Source organism: Ornithorhynchus anatinus, chromosome 5 (assembly GCF_004115215.2).
Source record: "Ornithorhynchus anatinus isolate Pmale09 chromosome 5, mOrnAna1.pri.v4, whole genome shotgun sequence".
Taxonomy (NCBI): domain Eukaryota; kingdom Metazoa; phylum Chordata; class Mammalia; order Monotremata; family Ornithorhynchidae; genus Ornithorhynchus; species Ornithorhynchus anatinus.
In genome coordinates this window covers 39,832,165-39,838,602 of record NC_041732.1, presented here as the reverse complement: position 1 = coordinate 39,838,602, position 6,438 = coordinate 39,832,165, and positions in this window count along the sequence as shown.

The following is a 6,438-nucleotide window of genomic DNA, read 5'->3' as shown; positions in this document are numbered from 1 at the left end:
GTGGCATTATCTTCTATTATTAATCATTACTATTGTCAACCTATAATATATCAATGCATTATTAATGTTTGAGTAAGAATACAGTGTTAATTTTATTAATAATATTACATTTCATTACATATCGCATTGCATTGCATTAGTATTGCATTATTATTATATAATAATATAGTTAATTATTATGTTATTGCTATTAGTGTATTGTATTATTATATTATATCATATGATATGATGTGGTAGGATATTTATTATTAAAACTATTGTTGCCAGCCAATAATATATCAAAATACTGTTACTATATTGATAATATATAATCAATATTAGTGTAGTATATTATTACATGATATTATATGATTATATTATATTATTTTATTATTATATTATAATGATGGTATTTCTTAAGTGCTTACTATGTGCGAAGCAAAGTTCTAAGCGCTGGAAGGGGTTACAGAGCGATCAGGTTGTCCCACGTGGGGCTCCCAGTCTTAATTCTCATTTTACAGATGAAGTAACTGAGACACAGAGAAGCAAAGTGACTTGCCCAAAGTGACACAGCTGACAAGCGGCTGAGCTGGGATTAGAACCCATGACCTCTGACCCCTCCCAAGCCCAGGCTCTTTCCACTGAGCCATGCTGCTTCTAGTATTAATATTATATGTAATACTAAAATATTAACTATTATTGATAATTATAATAATTGATAATGATGGTATTTGTGAAGTGCTTACTCTGTGCCAGGCCCTGTACTAAGCACTGGGGCGATACAAGCCAATCAGGTTGGACACAGTCCCTGTCCCGCATAGGGCTCACAGTCTCCACCCCCATTTTGCAGATGAGGAAACTGAGGCCCAGAGAAGTGAAGTGATTTGCCCAAGGTCACACAGCAGACAAGTGGCAGAGCAGGGATTAGAACCCATGACCTTCTGACTCCCGGGCCCGGGCTCCACGTGGAGTCGGAATCAGGGGTCCCCTTGTTGGAGTGCAGATTTCATAGTCATAGGTACAGGGGACCCGAGGCTTGTCCCGTCCATGATTCACTTGGCTTTGAGGAAAGAGCCCAGGCTTGGGAGTCAGAGGTCGTGGGTTCTAATCCCGCTCCGCCACTTGTCTGCCATGTGACCTTGGGCAAGTCACTTCACTTCTCTGTGCCTCAGTTACCTCATCTGTAAAATGGGGATTAAAAGTGTGAGCCCCATGTGGGACAACCTGATTACCCTGTATCTACCCCAGCGCTTAGAACAGTCCTTGGCACATAGTAAGTGCTTAATCAATACCATTCTTATTATTATTATTCCCGATTCCTCCCCCTTTCTCCTCTTCCCACCGGTTATTCAAAAATCTGAGTAGTTTGGCCCCATGTATGGTGTTAAACCTGAAACAGAAAACCTCATCAAGCTGCTTTTGCCTGAGCCTTGACATCCCAAAGGCTGAGGGGTTGATGTGGGGGCGGGGGGCATCCTGGATCCATGACCCTTGGCCATTTGATATTTGCTCCCCCACCTCCAAACCCACAGCATTTCTGCACATATCTTTAAATTATATATTATAAATTACTTTTTTATTCATATGAATATCTGTCTCCTCTAGACGGTAAGCTTGTTATAGGCAGGGAAGGGGTCTGCTAATTGTTTTGATTAATTAAAACAATAGTAGTAATTAAGTGTTCAATAAATTTGACTGATTGATTGACTGAATGATTGATTGATCCCTCCTCTTCCCAGGGACTAGGGAAAAGGTAGGGTTCGAGGAGATCCCACCTCTCAGTAGACCAGGGGTCATGAATTCTCGTCATCAATGAGAAGCCATGTGATCTAGTGAAAAGGGCATAGGCCTGGGAGTCAGAGGATCTGAGTTCTAATCTCAGCTCCACCACTTGTCTGCTGTGTGACCTTGGGTAAGTCACTTCACTTCTCGAGGCTTCAATTACCTCATCTGTAAAATGAGGATTAAGACTGGGAGCCCTTTGTGGGACGGAGACTGTGTCCAACCCAACTATTTTGTATCTACCCCATCGCTTAGAACAGTGCCTGGCACATATTAAGCGATTTAAAAAAAATACAAAAATCAGTCAGTGATATTATTGAGTATTTACTGTGTTCAGAGTACTGTATTGAATGCTTGGGAAAGTACAGTACAATAGAGTGGGTAGACACGATCCCTGCCCACATGGGGATTACAGGAGATAAACCCTGAAAGGGCAGACTTCCTGAAGAGCCCCTGGAAAATGCCCAAATGCCCTCTGGAATATCATGATGCTAAGCAGGAGAGAAAAAATCTCCCAGAACCTGTCGGGCAAGTTTCTTCCCTCCCACCCCATTACCTTCTTCAGATCCCTTTTCAGTAATCCTTCCACTTGGATTCCACAGAACACTCCCAAAGTTGTCCCCTAATGGAGTCGGTCCGTGATGGGACTATTTTCTGATTTCTCTTTTTTCTCCCCTATTTTCTTTTGTCCCACTCCCTTCTCCACTCCAACCCCCCTTTTGTGTGTGATGCATGCCTTGGCAGTCAACTGTGTAAAAATCATGTCTGACCAGTCAGTCAGACAACAAATATTTACTGAATGACCAAGGGTGAATAGCATTATTCTAGACATCAGAACCTGTGTTTTCTATGGCATCTGTACCTCAGGTAGCAAATATTCTGAGTAAAATAACAATAGTAAGAATGACAATATTAATAAATAAGGTTATTAACACATTCACTCTACCAACCTGCCCTAATCTTGCTCTTGTCATAACCCTTTCTTAAAGCTAACGTGAGCTAAGAGGGAACTTTTTTTTATGGTATTTCTTTATTTACAGTATTTCTTAAGCACTTACTATGTGCCCGGTGCTGTACTAAGCGTTGAGGTAGATACAAGTTAATCAGGTTGGACACAGTCCATGTCCCACATGGAGCTGACAGTCTTACTCCCCATTTTTATAGATGAGGTAACCGAGGCCCTCTTTTCCCCCTTTCCCTCTGCTCCTCCACCTCTCCCTTCCCATCCCCACAGCACTGTACTCGTCCGCTCAACTGTATATATTTCCATTACCCTATTTATTTTGTTAATGAATTGTACATTGCCTTGATTCTATTTAGTTGCCATTGTTTTTATGAGATGTTCTTCCCCTTGACTCTATTTATTGCCATTGTTCTCGTCTGTCCGTCTCCCCCGATTAGACTGTAAGCCCGTCAAACGGCAGGGACTGTCTCTATCTGTTGCCGACTTGTTCATTCCAAGCGCTTAGTACAGTGCTCTGCACATAGTAAGCGCTCAATAAATATTATTGAATGAATGAAAGTCAGGTGACTTGGCCAAAGTCACACAGGTGGCCAGTGGATGAGCTGATATTCAAACCCGGATTTCCTGACTCCCACTTCTGCCCTCTTCCCATTAGGCCACACTGACACATCTCCCGTGATGGACACTAATAATGGAATCTTCGGAAACAGTTTCAAGATGCAGAACTCCAGTTTGCCCAAATCAGTCAATCAGTGGAATTTACTGAGTGCTTTACTGTGTACAGAACCCTATACTAAACTCTTGGGAGAGTATAGTGTAATAGAATTGGCCAACATAATCCCTGCCCTCAAGGAGTTTACAGTCCAATAGGGATGTCAGAAATTAAACTATAGATAGGGGAAACTACAGAACATAAGCATATGTATAAAAATGCTGTGGGTCTGGGGGTGGGGAGAGTATCAGAATGCTTAAGGGGAACAGACCCAAATGCATAGGTGATGCAGAAGAGAGGTCGAAATGAGGAGTTAGGGAAGTTCTCTTGGAGGTGATGTCATTTTAGGAGGGCTTTGAAGGTTGGGAGAGTGGTGATCCATTGGATATGAAGGGGGAGGAAGCTCCAGGCCAGAGGCAGAACATGGGCGAGGGGTCAGCAGCAAGATAGATGACATTGATGTACAGTGAATAAGTTGGTGTTAGAGGAGCAAAGCGAACATGTTGTAGAAATCAGTGAGGTAAGTTAGAAGGGGGCAAAGTGATCAAATGCTTTAAAGACAAAGATAAGGAAGGAGTTTCTATTTGATGTGATGGCGGATGGGCAACCACTGGAGGGTTTTCAGGAGTAGGGACTTGTGGACTGAATTGATCTAAAAACTAATCTAACCTAAAAAACAAGTCAGGTAGCAAAGTGAAGCATAGACCTAAGAAGGGAGAGAGGTGGCAGAGAAGTCAGGAGGCTGATGCAGGGTTCAACCGCTTGGATTAGTATGGTACGAAAATTCTAGGGGTGTTGTGAAGATCTAACTGACAGAATTTTGATGACACACTGAACATACAGGTTGAATGAGAGATATTAATCAGGTATAATGCCAAGGTTTCAGAGTTGTGAGACAGGGAGGATGGTGTTGTCTACAGTGATGGGAAAGTTATGGGGGTGGACAGGGTTTGGATGGAAAGACAAGCTGATTTTACTATCAAGATACTTGGTCAGATTCCCTTGTACCTGCCGATACTGCTTTTCTTTGATCAACTGTGTCTTTGCAGTCTGGAGTTGGGAACAGACTCATTCTCACGGCTTGAATTGCTCATTTATAGAGTGAGTTGGAATCATAGGGTGAACTATGTGCTAAGCAAACATCGTTGTTTTAATTGTTTTAAAGCGTTCATCTGCAGTCCCAGTTTCCAAAGCTTGCTAACAGCTCTTGAAATGCCTCTTCTGCATTTTAAGGCAATAATTAGCATACCTGAGATTACAGCATCTGTTTCCTTCCCATTTAAATTCCACTTCAGAGAGCAATCTACTGTACGCTCCCATTTTAGGGAAAAGGCTGCACAGATGTTTGGGTGTGAGGCAGCTCTGTTGGTTGCTTTCCTGTGGGTAAGATCTACTTTCTTTTGTGAGTTTGTTCTTTTTTCATTGCAAGAAAGACAAATGGACTTAATGGGTGGCCTGTCTGCTTTTTTTGGATGTTTTTCTCACCTTCCTAATCTCATTCCTTCTTCCTGCTCTGATCCTTGGAGACTTCCACCTCCGCATAGCTGATCCCACTGGCCACCCCCCGGCCTTTCACATCCTTTCCCTCCTCAACTCCTCTGACCTCTTATTCCACCTCACCACAGCCACCCAGTGTGGCCTGAACATGGGCTCCAGTTTATGATCCTGAAACGCCTCATCTCTAACCTCATCAAGTCTGATTTGCCACTTTCTGCCCACGGTCGAACCTGCCACTATCACCTCACCCCTACATCCACACCCCCGCCCTTTGAATCCGGAAGCAGCATGGCATAGTGGAGAGAGCCCGGACCTGGGAGTCAGAAGGTCATGGGTTCTAATCCCAACTCCTCCACTTGTTTGCTGTGCGTGCGACCTTGGGCAAATCACTTGACTTCTCTGTGCCTCAGGTCCCTCATCTGTAAAATGGGAATTAAGAGTGTGAACCCCATGTGCTCTCTCCTACTTAGATGGGTCCCACGTGCAACCTGATTATCTCATATCTACTACAGAGCTCAGTGTCTAGTAAGCGCTTAACAAATACCACAATTTATATTATTACTTCCCTGATGGGAGATTTTCACTCCCCACATTCAATCAATCAATCGTTTTATTGAGCACTTACTATATGCAGAGCACTGTATTAAGCACTCGGGATAGTACAATATAACAGAATTAGCAGGGACATTCCCTGCCCACAATGAGCTTACAGTCTAGAAGGCATGGGACTTGGGCTGTGTTGGCATACTCTCTCTACTCCCAATTTTGGTTGATTTCCATTCTGAAGATGAAGAACACTCACCTAAGGTCCATCTCACTATGCTGTACTTGAAGGGTCTCCACGGACCTTCTCTTCTCCAGACAAAATAACCTCAATTTCTTTAGCACACGTAATTGATTTCATGTCTCTTTATCTTGTGCATCTCGTATTTTAAAATATTTTGTTCATGGGTTTCTTCTTACTCTCGATGTAATGAGCTCATCAGGAGAGCATCTTGTTTTTCCTTTTTAATTCCCCCAGCTCCTTAAACAGTGCTCAACGCTCGGTGGGAGTTCCATCAATGTTGATGATGTTGATAAAGATAACTGTTCTTCATTTTTATTGTTATTCATTGCACTGCTCCAGTTTCTTCACATTCCTCTTAAAATTCACAGCTCAGCTAGAGTTGCCATCATTCTTGTACTGGCTCTGACAGTAGAGAATCAAAGTACCTGTCAGTGTCTGGAGAGACCTGGAGAAGTCTGGGGAATTTGGCAGAGACTCTGTATCAGGCAAAGAGCGAACATAAGCCTATATAGTTTATGTCTCCGTGTTTAAGGATGCCAAGAGGGACCTGGAAGCAGAAGTCAGAATATTCTTTGATCCACTGGGAAATCCTTTGAGATCAACAGACCAGGAGCATCATGAAAAGTTATTCACCCAACCCCCTATCCCCAGAGCACTAACATTCAATAGTATTTATTGAGCGCTTACTATGTGCAGAGCACTGTACTAAGCGCTTGG